Source organism: Pogona vitticeps, chromosome 2 (genome assembly GCF_051106095.1).
Source record: "Pogona vitticeps strain Pit_001003342236 chromosome 2, PviZW2.1, whole genome shotgun sequence".
In the NCBI taxonomy this organism is placed as follows: domain Eukaryota; kingdom Metazoa; phylum Chordata; class Lepidosauria; order Squamata; family Agamidae; genus Pogona; species Pogona vitticeps.
The window spans coordinates 34,869,075-34,896,767 of NC_135784.1; the positions used below are offsets into that span (position 1 = coordinate 34,869,075).

Consider the following 27,693-nt stretch of genomic DNA (forward strand, 5'->3'; position numbering starts at 1 on the left):
TGTCTGTGTCAGTGTGGCATCTTTTCTCAATGTCAAGCTCCTGAAATTGGCCTGTCGGGTCTCCAAGGCCAGCTCTGCTACTTTCTGTTTCAGAAGATGGACTGACCCCTCTTTCGTCTGCATTTTTCCGTCTCGCAGACCTCCTATTTCCAAGGCTGATGTAACTGATGGCACATTTCCATATGGCATTGCACAGGTTGCTGACAGTGTTCAGGGTATGTGAATGCCCAGCAACTTTATCTCTGGTATATATGTATTTTTAAAAAACATTTCTTCTTCATTGCATTTGTGCAGTAGCATTAGAAAACAAAAAGGACACAAGAGGCAGTATTGCAAGTGGATGCCACAGAGAGCATCCTCTGCCACTTTGAGGGCAACCTGATGCGTTGGACTGAAGTTCCAGTCATCCCAAACCGGCAGGAGAATGAGACTCAATAGAGGTGACCGGAGTCATCCATAAACATAAGTGGCGGGGGAGCATTTGGGCTGGAGGAGATACCTCTGAGGCCGTGTTTGTCAAACTATCAGCTCAGGACTTTCTTATTGTACCTTATTGTACCCACTGTGCCACACAAGCCCAGGTTCAGCAAACAGATTCATGTGCACACACACACACTCCATCACCAGCCTCTTTGTTTAATGGAACAATATGTGTGGTACATAAGAATAAACATGCAGTGTGCGTGAAAAGGCAATAAAAATGGCTACCAGAAGTGCTGCGCCATCCATTCCTTACCAGCCCGTTGCCACTCCCACCCACTCTCTCACTTAGTGTGACCAGCAGTGGAATGCAGGAAAACATCCACTGTTCCACCAGTTCCAATCGGATGGGGGATTCACACAGCCTGTAGCAATGGATGAAACCCAGCCACTCCTAACAGTAAGGAGTTGGCACTCTCCAGGGTAACTAATTACTGTACTCTGGGTATGCGGGCCCACCTCTCTGTTTGTGATTGTCACTTGGTGTCATTGCACATTAATGCACATTGTGCCCAGATTAATATATTCATTAAAAAATAATTATCATTTATCACTAAGGGGGATAATTTCCCAGTTATGGGGACATGTGATACAGAGTACACTTAGCTTGGGGTGAAGGGGCATGCGAGCTTCAGGTTTTTAGCCCACACTGACTGATTAAGGTCTCCTCCAGATAATGGTGTGAGGGCACTTTGTTTCAGGATTTTTGACTGCTCATTTCATCTGATTTTATGCTTGTCAGCTGATCTTCCCAATCAGAGGGTGATTACACAGGCATGTGGCCCACTGTTTGGTCCATTGTGGGGATGGGCTCAAAGATGCTTGTGTGAGGGGAGTGTGAAAAGTGAATTAAGAATAACTCCCAGAAGTGTTTCCCTTTCCATTCCTTATCAGCCCCCACACACACTTCACTCCCACTCACTCCTTAAAGTCTTCAGTCAGAGAAGGGCTTTGCTGGACTGAACCAGCCCACCTTCAAAGTGTTCCTACCTGCACCTTTCTGGGTCGCTCTCAGTGGCATCTACTTTTTTTTTGTGCAGGTAGGATTACTCCACTTTAGTTCATTTCTAGCACCTGTGGTCGATGGAAATGAACCAAAGCAAGCCTTCCTTTTTGAATTTGCCATACCATGAAATAGCTTAAGAAGAGAAGCACTTCAGGATATTGGGCAAATTAAACACTTTGTTTATCACACAGTGGTTGGCACTTCTGTCACCCAAGTTGTGGGCTAGGTGCTGGAATGGCGGCAGGGCAACCCAGTCAAAGGTTTACCAAGAGTAAACAGAATTATTTTGAATAAGAGGCAAATATGTGTGTTCAGAGAGCAGCTAGGGTCTGACTCTGAATCACTCTGTATTGCAGGGACCTATTTAGGAAAGCAGCCTCTTCCACCCTCCACCTCCCCACCATGTTCACTGCTTCCATTGAGTCTTTTTCGTTCTTCTTGTATCACCCAAAGACAACAAAAAAGACAGCACTGTATGCAGTCTTTGTTGTTGCTGTTGTCATGTGCCATCAAGTTGCTTCCGTCTTATGGCAACCCTATGAACGATCTCCAAAATGCCCCATTCTCAACAGGCCTGCTCAGCTCCTGCCCGTACGCACCTGTTAGGGAGTCCGTACATCTGGTATTTGATCTTCCTCTTTTCCTACTGCCTCTCCCCTTTCCCAGCATTATTGTCTTTTCTAGAGAATCCTGCCTTCTCATGATATGCCTGAAGCAGGACAGCCCCAGTATCAACTTTTGTGCCTCCAGAGATAGTTCTGGCTTGATTTGGTCTAGGACCCTGTGAGGCGAAGAGTCACCTCAACCAGGATCAGGAGAGTGTACCCTCCGACTCTCGAACAAAGACAGAAGAGCAGGAGACAGGAGTAATAGAAAGGGAATTAAGTAAATTAGAAATAAGGGAAGAGACTGAAGGGGGGGGCAAATCAGGTGGGAAAAGAGGAAGATAAAAAAGGGGGAAGAAGGAGGGGGAGAGGCAGAAGCATGTTGGGGAAGAGAGGAGAAAGGAGAGGAAAAAGAAGAGCTTGTAGAGTTCATCCAAGAAGACCCTTGGACAGGAGAGTGGGTGGAATTCAAATTGCCACATGAGTACGCTGAAAGGGAATGGAGACGACAGATGTATAGAAAGCCACCTTACTGGGGGGAGATATGGGAGAGAAAGCAAAAGAAAGAGTATAAAGTGTGGGTAAAAAGGGAAGAACAGAGAAGAGGAAGGCAGAGATGTACAGTGAGTCCGGAGACATCCTGTGGGCTCAGCCCCTTCAGACCCCGATGGAGAACAGTTCATGGCTTGAGAAAGGGGGAACGCCAAGAAGGTTGGACATTCAGTACACAAAGTTGAAGTGGGCAGAGAACACGTCAGAGTTGATGAATGCCAAACCCAAGTGGTCTCATGTATTGCTAGTTATTCCCCGTTGTGATACCATGAAGAGGTACCCAGTTTTAATAACGTCAACACTTATGATTTATTGTTGAATTTGGATGATGAGAAACAAGGCTCAGAAATCGATGACGATACGTTAAATAATAAACCAGTTTTATTAGAAGAATTGAGTGTGACGACTGCTTCTTTGAACAAAGTTAAGTAAAAGGAGGTAGATGACAGGCGGCAAGGTCACAGACCTGCTTGTTCATCTTTCTGGCCGTCCAGGGTATCTGCAGAGCTCTCCTCCAGCACCACGTTTCAAACAAATCATTTCCCCCCCTCCCCTTGTCAGCTTTCTTAACTGTCCACCTTTTTCATCTTTAAACCACAGCAGTCCTACACCATGAGCACAAGATGGCAGCAAAAGCATCCCATTTGAGCCTGTAATGTAGAATGTTCTTCTGTAACTTTCCTACCTCCAATTCCAAAACAAAGGCAGGTGACATCTTTATTAGATCACCACCAGCACCACTAACATAGCAGCAGCAGCAGCAACAACAACAACAAATGCTAGCTTTTGACCTACATATACTAGTCTTTGTCAAGCTGTTCACCAATCAATTGTGGATGGTGCAGGGAAAAAATACATGAAAATCCCCAAAGTCATGTCACATATGTGTTTCTGGTCTGTTTCTTAAAAGTGGATTCCAAAATACAGGCTGCAAAGCCCAAGTCAGGAGCATAGATTCTGAATTCTACCCCCAGTGGCCGTTGGTTAGACTCTCACTCCCAACACCATCAAGCAAAGGACTGGTGGGATTTCAGCATTTCCCCCTCTTCCGTGGGCCTTCTTTTGAAACTCAGGCTTCCTCTTTGGACATGGAATTGAGGTGCCATAGAAATGCGGCAAACCTGCAATCAGAGAACTGGTAATAAAATGTCATCTACCCACTTTGTTGTCCTGTCCGATTCTTCGTGACCCCATGGACCAGAGCACACCAGGCCCTCCTGTCTTCCACTGCCTCCTGAAGTTTGGTCAAATTCATGTTGGTAGCTTTGATGATACTGTCCAACCATCTCATCCTCTGTCGTCCCCTTCTTTTCTTGCCTTCACACTTTCCCAGCATCAGGGTGTTTTCCAGGGAATCTTCTCTTCTCATGAGATGGCCAAAGTATTGGAGCCTCAGGTTCAGGATCTGTCCTTCCAGTGAGCACTCAGGCTTGATTGCCTTCAGAATGGATAGGTTTGTTCTCCTTGAAGTCCAGGGGACTCTCAAGAGTCTCCCCCAGCACCACAATTCAAAAGCATCAATTCATTGACGGTCAGCCTTGTTTATGATCCAGCTCTCACTTCCATACATCACTACTGGAAAAACCATAGCTTTGACTATGCAGACCTTTGTCGCCAAGGTGATGTCTCTGCTTTTTAAGATGCTGTCTAGGTTTGTCATCGCTTTCCTCCCAAGAAGCAGGTGTCTTTTAATTTCATGCCTGCTGTCACTATCTGCAGTGATCATGGAACCCAAGAAAGTAAAATCTGTCATGGCCTCTATATCTTTCCCTCCTATTTGCCAGGAGGTGATGGGACCAGTGGCCATGATCTTAGCTTTTTTGATTTTGAGTTTCAGACCATTTTTTGGCGCTCTCTCTTTCACCTTCATTAAGAGGTGCTTTAATTCCTCCTCACTTTCTGCCATCAAGAGTTGTATCATCTGCATATCTGAGGTTGTTGATATTTCTTCCTGCAATCTTAATTCCTCCTTGGGATTCCTCCAGTCTGGCCTTTCGCATGATATATTCTGCATATAAGTTAAATAAGCAGGGGGACAATATACAGCCTTGTCATACTCCTTTCCCAATTTTGAACCAATCAATTGTTCCATATCCAGTTCTAACTGTTGCTTCCTGTCCCATGTATAGATTTCTCAGGAGATAGGTAAGGTGATCACGCTCCCCCATTTCTTTAAGGACTTGCCATAGTTTGCTGTGGTCCACACAGTCAAAGGCTTTTGCATAGTCAATGAAGCAGAAGTAGATGTTTTTCTGGAACTCTCTGGCTTTCTTTATAATCCAGCGCATGTTAGCAATTTGGTCTACCCACTAGGTGAAGCCAATTGCAGCTAAATTAAACATATTACCCTAGTAGCTGGAGGCAGATTTTTCTCAGCATTTATTGGAAAACCAAGAATTTGATCTGCCCTGGAAAGATGCAGCAGCAACAACAGGGAGATTATCTTCTGCCCTTTCTGGGATAATACTTTTGTTAGGCCAACCCCTTCCCTCTCAAAAAAAATAAAATAAAAAATACTGCCCAAGTATGTAGCATCATAAACTTCCTTGCCAGACAAAGTGCTACAAAAGTAAAGCACAGGGATGAGATGACTGGAAGACCACCCTGGCTGCATGGTGTCTTTAGATGAAATGGCTGACAGGACAACTACATTGATTTTTGCTTCTTCCTTTCTCTTCCCCCCCCCCCCCCTCAGATGTAGCACCACAATCTTCCTCTTGTCTTCATAGAAGGACAGGACATTTGCTTGCAGATAAAACAACCATACAGTGCTCTGAGTGGCAGCCTGCCTGCCTGAGGCTAGTTTTGTGCCACAACCTAGCATAACGAGCTAGCGACTTGGTGCAGCTTAGCTGCATGAGAGCAAACTTATTTCCTTATTATCGGTGAAGCGAAGTCCCCAAGCCAGATTCACCACAGTGCTAGTGTGGTCTGGCTCCCAGAGCACCTAGCTTAGAGTTTCCAGGGACTTAGGAGTTTAGTATCCATTGTGCCAATGTAACCCCCTGAGTGACCTTGGACCAGTCATGATTTCTCAGCTGGGCCTACCTCAAAAGGTTGTTGTGAGGACAAAGTGGCCAAGAGGAGAGAGATGTACGCTGCCTCGAGACCGTTGGAGAAGGAGTGGAATGTGAATATAAACAACCAGATTCATAGCCGAGAATGTGTTTGTTCCCTGCTTCTTTCCAGGCCGGTCTTATAACCAATGCCTCCACAGGGTTCTTTCTTCATTCATGAAAACATTGTCCTTTTGACAATGACAAAAGTCAATGGCTTCAGTTGCTGAGGTGAACAAATAGGTGGGCAAAAGCACATCCACAGACTTTTATGCACTTTCACTGAAGGCAGACATCTGCACATCTCACATGGTGTAGTGAGATGGGAATTACCCTCTTTTCCCGAAAATAAGACCTAACCTGAAAATAAGCCCTAGTAGGATTTTTCAGGATGCTCGTAATATAAGCCCTACCCCAAAAATAAGCCCCAATGAAGTGAAACCCTGCCCTCCACCTATGTGCAGCAACCAGAAGAAGAAGATGTGGCTGTATTTTAAAAAATGTAGATTGTTGTACAGGGAAAAAATAAATAAAACATCCCCTGAAAATAAACCCTAATGCGTTTTTGGAGCAAAAATTAATATAAGACCCTGTCTTATTTTTGGGAAAACAGGGTAGGAGGAGGAGATGCAGGTTCAAATACTCACTCAGCCCTGGCTTTCACTAAGTGCCCTTGAGCCAGTGTGCTGTAGCAGTCAGGGGGTCCCCTGGGATTGAAGTAACCTTGCTTTTAGTAGCCAGAGTGCCATGGACATCCCTGGGTGACCTTGGGCCCGTCATGCTCTTCTCAGCTTAACCAAGCTCACAAGGCTGTTTGTTGTGAGGATAAAAACTGGGAAGCAGGACCCAGGCACACACTGCCTTTGAGGAAAGGCAAGATAGAAATGTAATCAACAAATGCTAATTAGGTCCTGAAATAGCCTTCAATCATGGCTTGGAGGGAGATGGCAGTGTGGGGGTGGGGGTGGGGTCACAGTATTTTGTCCACCTGGCTTGACCCAAAGACCTCTTGCTAGCCAAGGCAAAGGATAAGATACAGGAAACAGAAGGTCTCTTCTCGTTTTCTGTTTTGCATTTGGGCTAGCAGGTGAATCTTAATTTAGCACAGGTTGATAGAATCATTTCCTCATTGAATCCTGACCATTAAATTCAGTGGGTGAACTTAGGTCTTGGTTGTCCGAAGGATCAAGAGGGGAAGATGAGAGTCACATACACTATATTAAGCTCATTGAAGGAAAGACACGTTATAAGTGCAACAAACAAATAAATAAATAGGTAAATACAATTTTAGGTGACCCACAGCAGGCCATATGACTGAAACACATCTGTCCTCCAACAAAGGGTTTAGGGTCCAGGAACAGAACCCAATCATACTGGCTACATTCTGCACTAGTTTCAGATTGTAAATGAGGTTCAAGGGCAGCCCCACATTAAGTGCATTACAGTAGTCCAGTTCTGAGGTCGCTGCACATTGATCACAGTGGTTAGTCTTTTGCTTTCTAGAAAAAAAATATTGATGTCATACCAGCCAAAACTGGTCCAGCAGGCCCCTATAGTTACAAGCTAATGGGTTCCTGTTAAAAGTAAAATCCTACTTTCCCATTAGCCTCAATGTTAAATAGGGATTTGGTTCCTGGAGGATTTTTATGCCTTTATAAAATAAAATCTGTGGTTTCTCCATGCCCAGTGTGGTGCAGTGGATAGAGCCACCAGGATAAACCAGGTTCAAATCCCACTAATCCACAGAAACGCATGGAACCATGGTGGCGCGACTGATAAAACCACATCAAATACCTCACTTATTCTGAAAGCCCACCCCATAGGTCTGTCTGTGGTATCACAAAAATAGCTAAACAAAATCTTCATCAGGCTTGGCTTTAAACAGAAAAAAAAAAGATGGTGGGAGGTAAAGTGATCTCTTGTCATGAATTTGATGAATGAAGATGCTAGTACACAGGTTTGTGTCCTTTTTCATTAGTCCTCATAAAGATTTTATGTTACTGTTGCTTTTGGATTTCATTTGGCAGACATTTGTTGTTTGCCGTGGAAAGAGTGACCTATTTCAGAGGCTGGTTGGTAACGTGATAAAGACTGCATTATTATTTATTGCATTTTAATCTCACCTCCTCAGAGTCTTGTTCTCCTTACTTTGTCTCACAATAACTTTGCAGAGTAGATTAGGTGGAAAGAGTACGACTGATTTAAAGCAATTAAATTAGCTTCATGTATGGTATATTGCGGTTTGGAACCCCAGTCTACCTAAGTTCCATATTCTTTGCTTCACTGACGACTGTAAGAATTTGCACGTGAAAATAGTGACTGAGCTTTGCAGGAGAAACAGTCTTGCAAAAAAAAAAAAAAAAAAAAAAAAGGAGGGAGGGGGCTTTTGTATCCCTTTCTACAACCTGTGCCAATTCCCTGGTGTCTCTCTCTCTGCCACTTTACATGCTCGACTCTGGCATGCTATCAAGGCCAACAGGGAGAGATGGAGAAAGTTCATGTTCAGGCTACATCTCCCAGGAATCTCAAACAGAAAACTGGGAGTAGTAGTCTAAAAAGCAACTTCCACTGCTGCCCCTCATATGCCATTTCTATCAGCACTCCAAATTCCTGATTTTTTTTTTCCTCCAATGGAAAGAAATAGCCAGGCTCTGGCTGAGCCCAAGAAAACCCTCCTTCAAAAGGATAGCTTATTTATTTTGCTTACACTTCAAGTATCCCAGCATGTGGGTAAACAGATCAGAAGAACACATCCTTACTCATCATATTATATTGAGAATTGAGCTGAACACATATTAATAATAATTAGCATATCTATAGTTTTCCTGAATGTTCAAAGCACTTTGGATGGATTCTCTTATAATCTTCATGACAGCCATATCAGGTAACATTATCCTCCTTTTGCAGATGCGGACTGAGGGGCCCTTAGGCAATGTTCTCATCCTAAGGCCACCAAATAAGTTCATAATAGAACAGATGACATTTCAAGCAAAGACACCCTTAGTCTCACAGACATTAAATGACAACAATATAGTGCCTATGTTCTTGCTGCAAAGTTTTGAATTTTTGGTAAAATGACTTATGCTAACTAAGAATGATGGCAGAAAGTGAGGAGGAATTAAAGAACCTTGTAATGAGGGTGAAAGAGGAGAGTGCAAAAAACAGTCTGAAACTCAACATCAAAAAAACTAAGATCATGGCCACTGGTCCCATCACCTCCTGGGAAAAAGAAGGGGAAGATATGGAGGCAGTGTCAGATTTTATTTTCCTGGGCTCCATGATCACTGCAGATGGAGACAGCAGCCACAAAATTAAAAGATGCCTGCTTCTTGGGAGGAAAGTGATGACAAACCTAGATAGCATCTTAAGGCCAGTGAAGGTGATGGCATTCCAGTCAAACTATTCAAAATCTTAAAAATGATGCTGTTAATGTGCTACACTCAATATGCCAGCAAGTCTGGAAAACTCAGCAGTGGCCAGAGGATTGGAAAAGATCAGTCTACATCCCAATCCCAAAGAAGGGCAGTGCCAAAGAATGCTCCAACTACCGTACACTTGCATTCATTTCACATGCTAACAAGACTATGCTCAAAATCCTCCAAGGTAGGCTTCATCAGTATGTGGACTGAGAACTCCCAGAAGTACAAGCTGGATTTTGAAGGAGCAGAGGAACTAGAGACCAAATTGCTAACATGCACTGGATTATGGAGAAAGCCAGATAGTTCCAGAAAAACATCTACTTCTGCTTCATTGACTACGCAAAAGCCTTTGACTGTATGGACACCTGCTTCTTGGGAGGAAAGCGATGACAAACCTAGATAGCATCTTAAAAATCAGAGACATCACCTTGCCAACAAAGGTCCGCATAATCAAAGCTATGGTTTTTCCAATAGTGATGTATGGAAGTGAGAGCTGGACCATGAAGAAGGCTGACCGCCGAATAATTGATGCTTTTGAATTGTGGTGCTGGAGGAGACTCTTGAGAGTCCCCTGGACTGCAAGGAGAACAAACCTAGGCATTTTGAAGGAAATCAACCCTGAGTGCTCACTGGAAGGACAGATCCTGAAGGTGAGGCTCCAATACTCTGGCCATCTGATGAGAAGAGAAGACTCCCTGGAAAAGACCCTGATGTTGGGAAAGTGTGAAGGCAAGAAGAGAAGGGGGCCACAGAGGGCAAGATAGTTGGACAGTGTCATCGAAGCGACCAACATGAATTTGACGAAACTCTGGGAGGCAGTGGAAGACAGTAGGGCCTGCTGTGCTCTGGTCCATGGGGTCACAAAGAGTCGGACACGACTTAACAACTAAACAACAACAACGTCTCAGTCATTCACTCTGTGACATTTGTAGGAGAAAGAATAAAAATGTTTCATTACTTACAGTTGTGAACAGATCAACAGCAAACAAGCAAAACTGCATTCCAACAGACTAAGGAGAGGGAAAGAAAAGTGGGGCTCTCTTCTGTATTCAGAGGTGGGAGGGAACAATTGGTTAGTGCCGGATAAACGGACAGTCAACTCAACCCAGAAAGGTCCCCTCCAGCCACACCTACTAGAGGTAGCATGTGAAACTGTGAACATTCAAATAGTTCTCTCCAGGCTGCACATCAGCCACCCAACATGCAGAGTCTGGAAAATTTACTTCTCCACTCTCAGCACCCCCAAGCCAGCACAGCTACTGGGGTGTGGGTTCCAAATGGTTGGGTGAGTGTTTGATGTCATAAGCCAAGAGGTACCAGGAGGTACAGATCTTCAGAGGGAGACTTATAGCAATGCTCCATCCTCAGATGATGCCTCCACAGCTAGAGCTGAACCTTGGCCCAAAATTCCAAATCTCTGCAAGAGATTAAGGGTAAAAGTTCCCCTTGACAATTTTTGTCCAGTCGTGTTCGACTCTAGGGGGCGGTGCTCATCCCCATTTCCAAGCCATAGAGCCAGCATTTTGTCCGAAGACAATCTTCCGTGGTCACATGGCCAGTGCGACTTAGACACGGAACGCTGTTACCTTCCCACCGAAGTGGTCCCTATTTATCTACTCACATTTGCATGCTTTCGAACTGCTTGGTTGGCGGGAGCTGGGACAAATGATGGGGGCTCACTCCGTCACATGGATTCGACCTTACAGCTGAAGATCTGCAGACCTTACAGCACAGAGGCTTCTGCGGCTTAACCCGCAACGCCACCACGTCCCTCTAAGAGGGGATTAAGGCGGACATCAAATGACTATCTTGAGAGTGATAGGCAGTGGGGACACGGGCAGAAAAGACAGATCAGATGAGGCCGTCTGCGCATTCCATGTCCCACTGGGCCTGGTAGTGCTTTCTATCGCATCATTTGTTTTTCTTACTTTTTTCTGTCTAGTCAAAGGCTGCCAGCTGGGCAGGTCCTAATTTTATTACAGTAGTGCCTCGCAAGACAAATGCCTCGCAGGAAAAAAAAAAACTCGCAAGACAAATGGTTTTGGCAATTGGGAGTGTTTGATGACTTGCAAGACAAATGTTCCTATGGTTGTGCTTCACAAGACAAATGCTTTCCGTTTTTTGTTCCTGCCTCATGTTTGCTGATTTTTAAATGTTTTTCTATGATGTTTAAAATGTTAAAGTTTTTTGGTTGAATTTTTTAAAATCATCTGCACAATATGTATGGCTTTAAAGAGCACTTAATAAACCCTTTGTAAACCAAATTTGACTTTCTTCTGACTTTTTTTTTGCCTATAGGAATGCATTAATTAGATTTCAGTGCATTCCTATGGGAAAACGCGTGTCGCAAGATCAATTTTTCGCAAGACAACATTAACCTCAGAACGAATTAAATTCTTTTTGTGAGGCACCACTGTATTTTTATGTTACTCTTTACCTACAACAACAATGAAAGAGTGCATATTCCCCAGTAAATGTGTTTAGCATTAAGGAAGCTGAAGCAAATCCTACTGCCATTCAGTGATGACCATACTGGGCTAGAGGGCTCAAAGATCTCGCTCTATATAAGGTGGTCTATTTCATTCCTAAGTGCTGGTATGAAGTACCCAAAGTCCCCACCAAAAGGAAGAAGAAATTCGTTTTAATCTTCTGCCCCCATCTGTGGCAGTAATACATTCAACAACTAAGAATTTATTGCTGCCTTTCAAGACAGTAGAAATCAGGAGGTTGCTTCACCACTTTGCCCAATGGCTGGGCCAGCCTGGTTCAACAGAATGAACAAATCTTTGTCATAGAACAAAATTCAGCCAACTGAAGTATTCTTAGGAATTGAGCAACCACATTCTGCCCTGTGCAAGTTTATTTGAGTAGGACTCGAGCAGTCATAGCAGGATAGTGGCTGCTGTGAATCCAGCCAGCTTCATCTATCCATCCATGTCCGTTCTCTTGGTTTATTTTATTTTCGGTTTATTTTGGTTTATTCTATTTGGTTTATTTTATTGGTTTGTTTTATTTTTATCCCTCATTTTCTCCAAGCAAACATCCACGTCTGCATACACAGTTCCCAGTAAACCTGCAGGTAAAGCTAGGCAGCGACAGCAAACAGCCCAAAGACATACTGGAAATGTCACAGTTGAGCAGAGATTAAATGTTCCCCTAACTCAGTGCCCTCCCAGATGTGCTAGAGCGCAAATCCAATTAGGGTGTATAGGGATGGTGGGAGTTGCCATCTGAATGCATCTGAAAGCTTTTCATTCTTCCTTGTGAATGATAAGGAAAAATGACATAAGGGAGGCTCCTCTGCTTTGGTTGCAGCATGAGAAGACAAAACTCACTGGTACAGTGATAAAATGCTAGAAAGTTGAAGGCAGTAGGAAAAGAGGAAGTCCAAATATGAAATGGGTTGACTTGATCAAGGAAGCCATGGCCTTTTGAACTCCAAAATAGCCGAGTAGGACTATTAAATGACATCTGCTTTGGAGATGACTCGTTGGAGGACCAAAGGCTTAGCAAAAGGTGACCACACACAGGACGGATCCCTCGACGTCTGGGCATTTCCTCGGCCTGCAGGGAAGACGGGCGAGAGCAGAGGCTTCGGGGCTGCCCAGCACGTGCTAAGCGCCTCCCTCGGTTGGCGGCGGCGGCGGCTCGGGTGGCTTCCCCGGACCGGCGCGAGGCTCTCGCTCGCTCTCCTCCGCGGCGACGGCGCGCCCAGCCCGGTTCGTCCGGCTCTTCAGAGTTCGTCTTGCGCGCGCCCGCGCCGGTCCCAGATGTGCGGGCAGGCGAGGAGCCGGCGGTGCGCGGCGCGCGGCGCGTCCCCGAGCCCGGCGTCCCTGCCTGCACGGTTTGGGCCAGGCGGGGAGAGAAGCCGGCCGAGCGGGAGGCTGAGGGTGCCGCTTGGAGGAGAAGAGCCGCGGCGGCAAGGATGGGCGCGAGGGCTGGCTGGGGTCCCCGAACAGCTGCAAGGAGATGCCGCAGTCGGGCGCGCGCCCCCGTCCCTGCTGGTGAGACCCGAGCGCCCGACCCCAGGTGAGTGTCCGCCTCCCGGCCCGCATCGGCTCCCCTCGCGGGAGCCCGGGATCGGGGCGGGCAGCGGGAATGTCCGCGGCTGGAAAACTGGGCCAGGCCAGGGCGGCTGGACTGACGCGCCGCCCCCCGCGCGCGAGTTGTCGATGAGATGGGGGCGTCGGGGGGGGTTCTCCGGGGCGGACGGGCAACCGGGGGGACCCCCAACCACCCGAGCCCCTCGCCTTCCCCAGGGCTGGCCGTGGAGGGGGGGGGTGCAGAGGCAGGGCCAGCGCACCGAGAGGACCGGGTTACTTCTTCGGACGGGGCGGGGCGAGCGGGGGGGGGACGCTTGCTGCTTGTACCGGGGAGGGAAGGAGGGACGGACGGACGGAGGAGAACGTTTCTTGCAAACTTGGAAGTCTGCATATGTGCCGAAGCACTCGTGTTTTAGGAGAAGCCTCTCTGATTTGCAAGCAGGCGCCGCGGCTCAAAAGAAGCCCTGCCCGCTCTCCAAAGCGGGAGACCCTCGTAGTTGCTCCTTGGCTGCCCCGTCGCCCCAAAAACACCCCCCAACACACACACACACACGCCTTGCCCCCCTTTGCGCGCCAAGAGCCGGGCTCCCCACCACCGCCCTGGCGACGGGGGGCCGCTCCGACTCCCCAGCCCACTTCGGGGCTGCCCGCCCGCCCTGGCCTCCTCCTCCTCCTCCCCGGGAGGCTCGAGCGAGGCGCGCGAGAAGGAGCTCCGGCGGGATAAACGGCGGCGCTCCACTTCGCCGCTGACCTTGGGAAGCGCGACCTGCGCCAGAGGCGGCTGCGGCTTTGCTCGCACCAGCACCGGGAGGAGAGCAGGTGGGGAGCCCGCGGGCGGGAGAGCGGGCGGGCCGGGCCGGGCCGGGCCGGGCGGCGGCTTCCTTCGAGGGTCGAGGCGGGCCGGAGCCACCTGGGGGGGGGGCTCGGGAGCTCCTGAGGAGGAAGGAGGCGAGGAAGGGGGAACCCCTGCTGGTGGGATGGAGGGAGAGAAAGAAGGAAGGAAGGAAGGTTGGCGAGTTCGAAGTCCGGGGTCAGGTTGGGTTGGCGCGGAGAGGATAGTCGAGAGTTGGGATGGGTGTGTGTGTGAATGACCGCGTATGGAGAAGGATCCCGGCTGGGCCTTTTGAGAGAGGATCGAGTGCAGGGGGAGAGGGGCCAGCCCGTGAGCGAGCGAGAGAGCGAGCCAGAGGTGGTTGGGAAGCTAGGAGTCTCCTGGACATCTTGAGGAGGAGGAGGGAAAGGGTGAGGGGCACGGAGAGCCAGGATTTCTGGTTGCTGCCTTAGACGGGTGTCAGACTGGTGGCCCATCTGCCTACCTCAGGGTTGTTGGCACTGACTGGCAACAGCTTCCCAGGGTTTTGAGTTATTTGGAAATCCGTGATAATCGCTTATGACAGGGGAGGCTCACCCCAGAATGGAGGGAGGAGACACATCCCCCCCCCCTCTGGTCTCAACCAGCCCTGCCCTGGTGATCTCCCCCATCCAAGTACTAACCAGGTCTGATCCTGCTTTTGCTCCCAAAATCAGAAGAACCAGCATATGCAGGATGCTGAGGAGGGTTCTTGGAGGGAGTTCTTAAGGCAGAAGGATTTCCAGTCCATTGAGGGCAGAGGCTTGGGGTCTTCTTAGACCCTGAGGAGAAGGGAAAGGGAGGGGAGGAATTAGAGGCAGGAGTTAGACTTTTGAGGTCTTGGGGAGGTGGTGTGAGGGCTGGAAGATGAGCAGACCTCCGTTCTTGAGGTGGTTGTTTCTTCCTATGATCCGAGAGGGAGGAAACAGGAGACAAGATGACTGCCAGGAGGACGCTAGAGGCCTCAGAGAAGCCCACACTCTCCTGCCAGCTTGGTAGAAAGCACCAGGAGATCTTGCCGGTGTCAGCCTTTCGCTTGAGAGAGGGCTGCCCCAATGTTCTTTCCACCCAAGCCCCCTCCACGGGGCGCCTTCCATCACATTTTGCCCAAGGATTGCGTTGAATAGACTGCTGCTGGAAAAAGTGGAAACACATCGGGGAATTTTCCAAGGTGGGAGGGAGCAGGACCAAGTCAACCAGCAGGCTTTCTCTCCTCCATCACAAAGGTAAATCCATTTTATGCATATTGTATTATTTTTGGACCCCTCCAGAAAGTGGAGGTTAGGTAGAAGGTGGCTAGACTAAAGGGTCTTCTGAGCCGTGACTGATTTCTTCTATTAGAGTCAGAACCTTGATCTGCCTGGACCTTGTGGGGGGGGGGGCAAAACTCTCTAGGGGTGGTGCTCAGTCTGTGGAATATCTATTCCCGGGAAGTCTGCTTAGTGCCAATCCTGCTGTCCTTTGAGTTGCTTAAAATTACTTGTAAGCTGTGCTTCAGATCAACCCCTCTTAAGACATAAGTTACAGTAGTTGTTGTTTTTACTTCCCCAATGTCTAGCAAAAAAACCTGTCATGCAGGGTAAGTGTCTAGCGAGGCACCACTGTATATGAGATATAAGTAAAATTAAAAACAAATTAAAATGTTAAGACTTTTTTGAAAAAAAAAACAGAAATTGGCTACTTCAATAGCGTTATCTTGCCCTTTATTTTTATGGCATAATTTTGCTGAATTCTGTTGGTTCATAACCGTTGTTTCTGGGTTTTGTACATATGTTTTTACTGTAATTCAGTTAATGGTTATGTCCCTCTGGAAGTCATAGATTGGAAGGGCAGTCTAAAAATGAGTGTGTATGTTTAAGATGCTCGAAAGTGTACATCCGAGTGGTAAGCTGTGAATGCTAGATACATGTTTGCAGCTATGTTTCTCCTACAAAGACATGAATGGAGGAGAAATTCCTCTGGAGTGGGTATTGCCACAGAATAATGTGTGAAATAATGTGTAAAATAACACATATAGCTTCCTTGGCAAGAGGTGGAAGCACGCAAAGTACCCATGTACAGTATTGGGTCCTCAGATGTGTGAGATAATGTATACACAGGTCTTCCCAACATGGCTTTTCTGTGCAGGGAGGTGTGTCCTGTGTAAAGACTCCCTTTGATCTCTCTCAGTATTTCTTTCTCTGCAATCTCTTTAGAGTGGGGTTTATCACATGGAATGGGATTAATATCCAGACTTCTGTTTTTTTTTCAAATGCAGCTCCCAAAATTTTCCAGGCAGCTCTGGACATCAGTCTGTACATCTCTACTTAGTTAAACTGTATGCCATGAAATCAAAGCCAACTTATAGGGACCCTTGTAGGGCTTTTGAGGTGAGTGAGATTTTAAAGATGGTTTTACCAGTTCCACACCCTCAGTGAGTTTCCATGGCCAAGTGATGATTCAGACTCTCATCTCCAGAGTCCTACTCCATCCCTCTACCCACTCTACCACACTGTTTCCCCCTAATTGTGTGCCGTCAGCTCGGACTTACGGCGACCCTTTTCAGGATATGCTAGGAATGGAATGCTCAGATGTGGTTTCCCATTCCCTTCTTCTGGGGGTGCCCTGGGACTGTACGGCTTGCCCAAGGCCACCCAGGCTGGCTTTTCTCCCAGGACTTATCCTGGGGATTCAAACTCCCAACCTCTGGCTGTGCAGCCAGATACCTAACTCACTGAACTATGCTCATCTTTATAGAGTTTTATTTCCCCTTTTTGGCCCCTTTGTCCAACGCTGAAGCCTGGTGGACATGGGACTGGACAAAAATAGTATGTACTTTTAGTTTCTTGGGGTAGAAAATATGTTGCCATGATGTTTAATTCTTTCTATAATTTGGGGCATGCAAGGATGGCACGTTTTTGTCTTCTGTGGATTAAGAATGTGTTGAAAGCATGTGCCATAGCTGCTTTACTATTGCTTGTAACTCAAAAGCAGGTCTGCTTCTTTTAACAGCGGCCCAGTCAGTCTTTCTTTGTGCCTCACTTATAAAACGGAGATAATGATATTTATTTGCCAAGCTGCAGGGCTAGGAAGATAAATGATAGGTTGTGAGGTGCCTGGATACAGTGTCAGTGTTAACATTGTGGTCTTGCGGTTGTAAGAAGACTAGGGGTCAAATTGGTCCTGCCATTTGTTTGTTTATTGCCTGCTTTCCTTTGGCTCTGCATGCAGAAGGTGCTTGCGGTAGCGGTAACGGTGAGGGGAGAAGAGGAATGTTCATCTGCACAGGCACTCACCTTGAACAGAAAGCTAGACTTTATGATTTTCTGGACATTGCCTAAGTTATTCTAAAGATGCATAATCAAGATTATGGAACTTGAATGCCAGTAAACCAACCTGCCCTTCTCACAGTCAGGGTGGTATACAACAAGAATTTTCCACACCAGTTCCTACAGTTCAGTCAAAGTGGGATCCTAGTCCTCATGGCATTCATGTTGGGAATATGAAATATGGAATTGGGGCTAGGAGTAGGAGATCCAGGCAGTCAATTAGCATGTCAGGTTCAATGTGTAAGAGTGTGTGCCTGCATGTGCATATAGGCAGCATTTCTATTCAATTATCCATCCACTTAAAAACTGAAATAAAAAGAACAAACAATTCATATTCAATAGAGCTGGGGGGGGGGGAGAGAGAGAGAGAGACGAAGGAGCATCCAGAAAGATCTTTGTGCTAAAGCATTCCCCGACAAGGAAAGATTATGACACGTGGAAGTCTTTTGTATAGAAGAAGGGAGGGTAAGCAGAGGACCAAACATATGTTTGCAAAATCGTACATGATGTTGAGAATGTTGATAAGAGTCGTTTCCTCCCCCCCCCCCCGGCATAACGGGAGAACCTGGATAATCTCTTGAAGGTAAATGGAGGAAGATTTAGGGCAGAGAAAAAGAAACTGCTGCCGTAAAATGGGATGGTTGCCTGTCACCAATTCAGTTGAGCTTAAAAGCAGATCAGACAATTTTTTGGAGACTCCAAAGCAGTTTGGCTCTTTCTAACAGTAGCTGAAGGGCAACCATAAGAGAGGGCAGTGGCCCTCATGTCCTGCAGGTAGCCTCTCGAGATACATCTAGTTGGCCACTGTGGGATACAAAATTCTGGATTAGCTATGCCTTTTGTCTGATTTAGGCCAAGGCTAGAAACAGTTAATTACAGAGTAGGGTCTCCAGCTCCTCAGTCATCATGATCAGTGGGATCCTGGAAGTTTTAACCAAAACAAATAATTTCTTCAAGCTCTAGATCTAGCAATGTTTTTTTTTAATATCAAAAACTAAACTTTAGGAGCTAGCATTCCATGAACATGCTTGGTTTTGTTTCCCAGGAAAATGTGCAACATCCAGTGACTATTCAATAACCTGCATGCTCATCTGTGATTGTGATCAGATCCCTGTTATGTACATTTATCTTCTTACATGACTAGGATAAATGTGGCATTTCACCTGTAAGATCAGAGTCATGAATCTGAGTGTTCTGTATTCAAAAGTTGAGCAAAAACAGAGCAGGAGGGAAAGGGGCTCAAGACACTCTTTGAATGGGACAATATTTGCTCTACATTTTGCCTGGCTTGCAGAGATCGCTGCTTTAAGCTAGATCAGTGCAGAAAAGGTTATGATTTTTTTTTTTTGCGCGTAGTATAATATTGTATAGATTATTCCTGTCTAGAGTAGGACATAAGAGAGAGCCAGTGCAGTATGGAGGGTAGTATTGGACTAGGATTCTGGAGTCTTGGGTTCAAATCTATGTTAGGACATGGAAACCCACTGTGGGAGGTGACAATATATTTTGATGACATGTTATTTCTCTTTCTCTTATATCTGAAGAAGTGGACTTATCCATTGAATCGCAAATTAAAAATTAAAGCAGTATTTAAGATGCCACCCCATGTAACCCTCTAATGTTTAGCCTCCTCCCCTGTGCACTGGGTTCCGCTAGGACCGGAACCTCACATAGTCGCTGCTCAAAGAAGGAAGAGGGCTCCATGGAGGAAAGTGGAGTCGTGAGCGCATGCACGCCCAGCTAAGCACAAACCTGGTGCCACCACATGTTTTTTTCATTATTATTATTTTTGAATGTTATTTTGTTTTTACCTATTACACTCCTTGAATTTCTCATATATACCTGGAAAAAATCCTAATAGGGTCTTCCTATAGCAGGAATGGCTTGATGCACACAACACACAAGGGAAGGACATAACAATGTGATCAGAATTCAGGGAAGTGGAGTTCTCTGGTTAGAGAGGTGTAATACTGTTTCTGTGTATCCACACTGCTAGTTCTGTCCCCCCCCCCCAAATCTCACTATTAACTTTCTGTTCTGCGGACAGATTGTTTAATATGGTGATTACTCTGGCCTTCTCTCTGCAGCAGCCTCAGGGTGCCCACAGGTTTTTCGTTGGCAAGTGTAAACAAAACGTGGCAGACACATCATTTGGCGATGAATGAAAATTTAAAAACATAAAGTAACCCTTGGTCATTGGAGGCTGATTATACTTGTAGTTAGGTATGATGTGCCCACCCTAAGCGGTTGAGAAATGGTAAAGATTTAAATTAAGTTACTCAGGGGCATGACTCATGAGCAGAGAGAGGAGGGTCCTGGCATTGGGACCAGTGTGTTTGAAGTGAAAACTGAAGGGGGCTAAGCTTGGTTGGAACTGGAAGTCGTACCTGTTCTGATTTAAAAGAACCTCACTCACAACTCTGTTTTTATAGGTTCGATTAGTCAAGCAGGAAGAGGCACTTCTATGCATGCTGATAGCTAATTTTGTTTATTTTTGCCTTGATATTTCCACCTTTCACTAAAGAGATCGGATTGGCTTATTGAATGCAAGGTGGTGTAGACTGAAGTAGGCAGTGCAGTCCTGCACATATTGTTGGTCTGGACTGCTTGCTTCACTCTACTCCCAGTCGTTTCTGAGACTATAGTAAAAGATGAAAAAAAGGTTGGGAGTTGCAGTGCAACATCTTCAGGGCCACATTTTGACTTCTTTTGGTAGAGAGAGGTTCATAGCTGGGTAGATATTTGAATACTTGTTTCCTTTGTTCATATCTAAGCCTCTTCCTCATGCTTCCCACTGGTGCGTTGTTGTTGTTGTTGTTGTTGTTGTTAAAAAATACCAGGCACAGTCAATCAAAATTATCAAAACATTGACTGGTATTATATAATAGATACAAGTTTTAACCAAAGACCTAAGTATCTGTTAAATATCAGTGTAGTATTATGTTGTTCCTAATAATGCCATTTTTATAGCTCTGTTGAAGTTATCTCTGAGATGTGCAACTGCTTATAATACTATGTGAAATTTCTTGATATTGTTCTGAAAGCTCCAATGACTACAGGGATCACTGAAGTGTATTTCATACACAAGCGAGGTGTTTCGATTGCCAGGTCTCTGTATTTTGTTAGTTTTTCTTATTCTTTATTTCAGCTTTGGAATCTCCTGGAATTGCAATGTCAATGATCCAGACATTTCTTCATTCTATTACTACTATATCTGGTGTGTTATGTTCAAGGTGTCTATCAGTCTGGATCCAGAAATCCCACAAGACCTTGTCTTCATCATTTTCTAACACCTTCCCTATCTGAGGTTCCCATGGATTTTTGGAGGCTGGCAAGTTATATTTTTTGCATAATGATCAGTGCACTTGTTTTGCCACTATCATGTCTAATATTGTAATCTGTGCAATCTTTGGACATTCACAGATGAGGTGTGGCACAGTTTCATCTTTTTCTTTCAGAGTTGACATTTGCTGTTAGCACTAATTCCTTGAATCTTTGCTTTTATCACATTGATTTGGAGTGCTTTTTCTTGTGCAGCAAAAATCAAGCCTTCAGTTTCTTTCATAATGGTTCTCAGTTTTAGTCATGCCCGTGTTGAATAATCATGCTTTCCATCAATATTTCTCAGGCGTTGTCCATGTACGATAGTAGTTTATTTCTCCAGCTGTTTATTTTCAAATTGTTGTTTCTTCTATTGAGCATTTGTTTCTGTTGTTCTCAAAATATTCTCAGTTTTCACCACCTTAAGTAATTTTTTCTACTTGTACTGATATAACTGTTTAGGCTTCTTTTTTCCTCCTCGTACTACCTGCTCTATTTGCAGTAATCCATGGCCTCCCATTTATTGTGGTAAATATAATCTGTCTACATCAATTTTTGGATGTAGTGTATGATGCATGTTCATTAGCTTCCATGTTTTTCAATCCAATTCTTATTAATTTTAGATCCAATCTGTTATTCCACCTGGGTATCTAATTACTGGTACTGCCGATATGTTTATGGCTTTGATTGTATTTCCACCATTTAATTTTGATTTTAACATTTTCTGCAGCCTTTAATGTATTCCCTTTCTGTCAGCTCGAGTGTAGGATGTTATCTGCTTCTAGTATTCCAAGGTATCTATAATTTTCATTACTTGATAGTGATTTTGTAATATCACAATTTAAAAACTCTATTCCATCTAATTTTTGGATATTGCCATGTTGTATAGACAGCTGCACATTTGTCAATTCCAAATTTAATGTGAATGTCTTCATTACATATTTGCACTGTGTTCAACAGTGATTCTATCTCTGTGCAACTTTTTGCATATAGTTCTAGGTCATCCATGTATAACAGATGATTGATTTGTCCTGTTTGTTCTTAAATATAGTAGCCCAATCCAGTTTTATTTAAAATCATTGACATGGGATCAATTAGATGTTAAATAGCAGTAGTGACAAACAGTCCCCTTGAAATACTCTTTTTTGGATGCTAACTTCTCCAATTTCTTCACCATAGGCCATTAAGACAGTTTTCCATTTTCCTTTTTTTTCTTGAGGAACTTCTGAATATTTTACTTATCCCAAAAATGTTTAGTTAGGTGTTAGTCCAGCTGTGTGGCAATGTCAAATACCTTTTTATAGTCTATCCAGCCATGTTGGGATTTGTTTTTTCATTCTTCAGTATCATTTTATCAATAAGCAGCTGATCTTTCATGCCTCTTGACTATTTAAAGTTCCCTTTCTATTCAGTTAGATATAGGGAGTTTTCCATTAAATAATTATATATTGATCTTGCACTCACTCCTGTGAGGAGTTTGAACATTGTTGGAAGGCAAGTAAATGGTCGATAATTACTGGGTTCATTGCCCTTTTGGTGATTTTTTATTATCAGACATGTTGCCTGTTGTCATCTGATCTTCAGTTGTAGATTTTTGAAGTAAGTGATTAAATTACACTGCTATACGTTGATGGAGACATGTTAAATGCTTTAACCAAAATCCCCGCAGCTCATCTGGACCAGGTGCACTCCAATTTTTCACAGCCTTTACTTGCCTCTTAGTAATTTCATTTGTTATTATGGTATCATCCATATGATTTCCTTGAGTTTCTTTACAAGTGTCTTTAATCCATGAGGCATTTTTCTTATGTCTGGTTGGGCTTTCCCAAATTTATTTCCAAAATTTTAGAGCATAATCTTTACATAGGCCGAATTTCTTTTGCTCTGCATTTTGTCCTAGTGATTTATAAAATAATCGTTGGTTACTTCAAAATTGCATGTTTTCTCTATATTGTTTCAGGCGTCCATCATATCTTTCAATTTTCTTTGGTGTAGCTGTTACCCGTTGTTTTAATTCTTCCATAGTTTCAACGATTATTTTCCTTTGTAGATCATATATTTTGTATAGTCTGGCTTTTACTTTTTCATTTTTCATTTTTGAATCTTCCAAGTGTTTTAAGTTGCTATTGTCTGCATGTGATTTGTTTACTGAATTTTTCTTTCCAGTTGAATTTTCCATTTTGGAGTGCCAGTTTTCAGTTTATAACCAAGTTCCATGGTTAATATGATAGCTGTGCTATACATGAGCTGGTTTATTTCTTTTAGCATATTGGTTAGGATTGTTCTGATCACTACATTTGCATCTGTCAGTAGATCTTCTACTGGTTTACTTTGTAATTGGCGCAAATGGGGAGCCTTTGTCTTTCTGTATTTTGGCTAATACGGGTTCCTATTTTTCTCTTAGTGGTCTGCCATTCGGTCAACCTGTAATTTCTGGCTTCTTCCATAATTTGTTCCTCTATTGATTCCATTTTCTTCCTCTACCTTCCATTTGTGTTCCATACTATGGTCCTTGTTCTGTGTTGATTTTTCTTTTGCCTCCTTTCCTAGTTCCTGCAATTCCAATTCTGAAAAAACTGTTCTTCATCTTCTTCTTGCACCTGTTCCAAGTGCATGCTTTTTTTCTCTGCTCTTAGAGTACCTTTGTTTGATGTGGTAAACAGGATTAGGGACAAATCCCCAAAGCAGAGGTATGCAGATGTGTCTTCTTGTCTAAAACTTCCAAAAATCAAAAACGTAGAGGACCCATTTGAGTACATTCAGTTTTGATCCCCTGCCCCTGCATGTTAAGAAATTTATTTCGCCCCGTTATTTCTAGATCTGTCACCCACTGCAGTGTGTCATGGGATGAAAATGTGGGTCCCTTCCTCAGCTCTGCCAAAGTTGCCCACCCAGTTCTCAAAAACTCAGAGACAGCAAAACACCTAAACTCGTGGCAACGTATGACAGGGAGAGACAGATTCTGGGTTTGCTGAGTTGACTTGGATTTTTAGTTTGAACCTTGATGGCCTTACACAGATTTATGCCCACACAAAGGTTGCTATTGCCTATGGTCTCAGATTAAGAGGGGGCTTGAAACAGAAATAGGAACATACACAAAAAGTCAGTATGTTTCAAGTTGTACATAATTAATTTTAGTGGGGAGGCAATACTGCAGGGCATTTCAAATTTGCTATTATTCAGAGCTTCAGCTTCTCTTGGTCCAGTTTTGGCTGAAGATTGTATGTGTGTCCTGTGCCATCAAGTCGAAACCCTAAAGGGCTTTCAAGGTAAGTGAGATATTTAAGGAGTGGTTTTACCAGTTCTGCTCCTGCAGCGAGTTTCCATGGCTGAGCAGGGGTTTGAATCCTGTTCTCCAGAGTCCTAGTTCATCATTTTATTCATGACACCACATTGAAAATGCACCGGCTGAAGACTACCCAATGTGAAATAGCAGCAAATGATAAATAGGCTTAGAAATAAGGAACAAGTTGCCTCTGAGCCTCTGCTCGGCCCAGGAATTTTGTTTTAGCATCAGAACTGGTCTTAAGAGTCTTTTTATGTACGCAGATCACTGCCAGGTTTGCTCCAGCCTGACAGAGTGGTGGTATTTCAAGGATTACCCCAGGAGGTGATAACCAGCAGAGCTTCCCAAAATGCAGTGAAGACACAAGTACTAAACAGTCTTGATAGTAGAATATTATGTATTATATACAGGATATGTACAGGTATACACAGCGTAGTCCTTGTCCAGTCCCAATTGTCACACACGGCAATATTCACAGAGTTACAGAGCTTAAATCAGTGTCAGAGTCCAGTAAATAATCAATATACCATGCAGTCAGTCCGGTTCACCAGAGTTCCTCTTCTCCCAAGCTCGTAGATACGGCTTCCACAGGATTCTCCAGCACGACGACAGCACTCCACGACCAACAGCAACACCCACAACAACCCACAATGGTGTCTGCTTGGTCTCTCAGCTATATCCTAGTGATTAGCCAATCCTGAGATTGTTCATACTGCTGCTACAATCAGCTCAGCTGCATTAACTCATGCTTAGCTTTACTTTACAGCTCTGATCCTTACAATACTTAGATCTTGTTGCCAAACTTCATTTAACAATTTACTTTCCAGGTTTATCCCAAACCTGACACAGCCCTTTCTCTTTCCGTAGCATTATCTAGGCGAGAAACCCATCTTTCCATTCTTGCTGTCCTTGTGACATGGCATCAAGTGAGAGCCTCCTTACCAAATTATGGCAGGTCACCTGGAGGTTTACCCGTAGATGCTCAATCGATTTCATCACCCCTTCAGTTCCTCTGCAGCAGATCATTTTCTATTGTGATTCAGTTTAAGTGTTATGAGTTGATGAGCCTTGGCTGGTAGCATGAGGGCTGATGGACTGTGCTGAGTGATATTTAGCATGCTTCCCCCTGTACATGTCTTGTGTTTATGCCCCGCGGTTGTTTAGCATATTATCCAAGCACCCATAAAGCATACTTTTTTTCTCTGAAGCTGTGTGCTGTTACATTTTCATGTTCTTCTCTTTAACAGAGGTTTCTTGAACCACAGGGGAATTGTGGGATATTTTTTTTTAAAAAAAATGTTTTTGTTGATGTCTCTTTTATGGGGAGAAGAATGGCACAAGAATTGAGCTTCTCACAGGCCCCGATGTGCTGTGAAACCTTGGCCATCGTTCTCCTGTCGGCAGCCTATAACATCCTTCTTGGGGAGCTCCCTGTGGAATGGATTGTTTGCCTTCATGAATCCATCACGCCCCTAAATGGGTCATCATCATCATCATCATCATCTGCCGTCAAGCATAGGAAGTTTCTGAAATGTATCTGCACTAATCAGTGCCCACTTTTCAGCACCTTGGCTGGTTCTTTGTGGACATTGGTGAAGGGCACCCCTTGAAAGCAATGCCTTTCTTGGACTATAACGCTGGCTGGGGGTGGGTGTGATGGGCTCTTGGAATTGTAGTTCAAACCAGAGGAACACTTCCAGGCTCTTTGTTGAATTCCACAGTTGTGCCCTAATAATTTTAAGACACCTGCATAGATAGAGGTTTTGTTTTATTTTGTTTTTTTTTTAAGTAGGAAAGGTAGTGAAGCAAACGTATGACCTATACAGTCCTATTCTGCTTGGGCGCAGCCTACCTGGAGGACTGCATCGCCCCATACCTGCCTTCTCAGCTTGTGAGGTTTTCTTACCTCTCCTTGGGCTCCACAGGGCTCGCTGTTGATGGCAGAAGAGAGTGAGTGAGAGAGAGAGAGAGACAGGCTTTTCCGTGACTGCTTTGAGGTGGTGAAATGCACTCCCGGGGGAGGGGGGGGACCGAAGCGGGCCTCCTCCCTCTTGCCCTTTGTCAGGGGACAACGACCTTGCCTTTCAGGCAGGATTTTAGGTGGTAAGTGGGGTTTTAGGAATACTGCATTCAGAATTTTTTTTAAAAAATGTTTTAAATAACAGTTTTTATTACTCTTATGTGTTTAATTTTCTTTTTACTGTTATGATTTTTTAAAATTGTGACCGTTGTGTTATTTGTACTGATTGTGAGGCACCCTCAGTCCCCTATTAGAGGAAATGGAGGAATATAAATATACAGTGGTGCCTCGCTTAACGATTGCCTCGTTTAGCGATGAATTCGCATAACGATGTGTTTTTAAAGAAAATAATATGCATCGCATAACGATGTTTCCTATGGGCGATTTTCGCTTAGCGAAGTTTGGGACCATGCTTCGCATAACGAATGCGATTTTAGGTCCCCTGCTTCACTTAACGATGTTTCTTTTTTCAATTTAAAAAGTGTCTTAGAAGGGTCAAAAACGGTTCTAAATGCTTGGATTCGTTAGAGGACCCCTTAAGTCATGTGCAAACCTGATTTGGCTTTGATCTGACTTTTCGTTAATTTTCTGTGAAATTTTTTTTTTGGCCCATAGGAACCAATGGACCTGTCAAAATCTGACAGCTCCATGCTTTCCTATGGGGGAGAAAACAATTCACAAAAAATTAACGAAAGTTCAGATCAAAGCCAAATCAGGTTTGCACACGACTTAGGGGGTCCTCTAACGAACCCAAGAATTTAGAACAGTTGCTGAGTCTTCATTAATTTTTTGTGAATTTTTTCTTCCCCCATAGGAAATAATGGAGCTGTCAGATTTTGACAGCTGTCAAAAGTTGGGGGGAAAAAATTCACCATAAATTAATGAAAAGTCAGATCAAAGCCAAATTAACTTTTGCATCCGTTTTAGAGGGTGCAGAAGCTAATCCAAGCATTTAAAACCATTTTTGACCCTTGTATGACACATTTAAAATTGCAAAAATTGACTTCGCAAAGCCATTAAAATGTATTGAGTCAGCTTCAATACATTCCAATGGAGGATACATTGTTTCGCTTAGCGATGTTTCCTATGGGTTTTTTCGCTTAACGACGGCAATCCGTTCCAATTGGAACGGATTAACCGGTTTCCAATGCATTCCTATGGGAAATGGTGTTTCGCATAGCGATGGTTTCACATAGCGATGTTTTTTTTTGAACCAATTAACATCGCTATGCGAGGCACCACTTTACAGATATGAAAATAGTTAAATGCTGAACAAAACTGACCTTGGCTGTGTGAGAAAAAGCCCTTAACACCATGGAGGGAAAGCCCCCCTCTCTCCCTCCTCTCTCCTGCACGGAGTGCTACCAGGTTTGAAGTATTGAAAGGGCAAAGGAAAGTTGTCACCGATCAGATCTCTCTCTGTGTGTGTAATTATTTTTGTTAAATTAAAATGTGTGTTCCCCCCTTCTCTATCCTGTGGCATTTGCATCGCATTGTTTCCATCGTGCACAGCTGAACAGAGAACCGACAGATGTTCTGGAAAGGGGGGGGGGAAAGCAAGCACTGAATTGCAGCCACTGATATGATTCTTTTCCGTGGCACCACGGATGGACTTTTTGCCAGGAAAGCAGTGATGCCATCTGTGGCAATCCAGACTGCTTTCAAAGAAGTGACATACCAGCCATGCTTTTGTAATAAGGAATGCCAGCTGGGCTCTAATTCGGGGCCATTTGAAATCTCTACAAAG

General features: G+C 44.4%; 1 protein-coding gene across 2 annotated transcripts in view; it reads left to right on the plus strand.

The window, feature by feature from the left end:
* Window positions 1-12,797: 12,797 nt before the first annotated feature.
* Window positions 12,798-27,693, plus strand: part of LOC110079960 (G-protein coupled receptor 22) — a 71,984-nt gene continuing 57,088 nt past the window's right edge. The window contains exon 1 of one of the 2 annotated variants that reach the window (XM_072989297.2): window positions 12,798-13,147. The gene's annotated coding sequence lies outside the window, so the exon portion shown is untranslated. Of the gene's footprint in view, window positions 13,148-13,510; window positions 15,238-27,693 lie in introns of those variants that run through there. The other variant, XM_072989298.2, reaches the window with a different exon arrangement.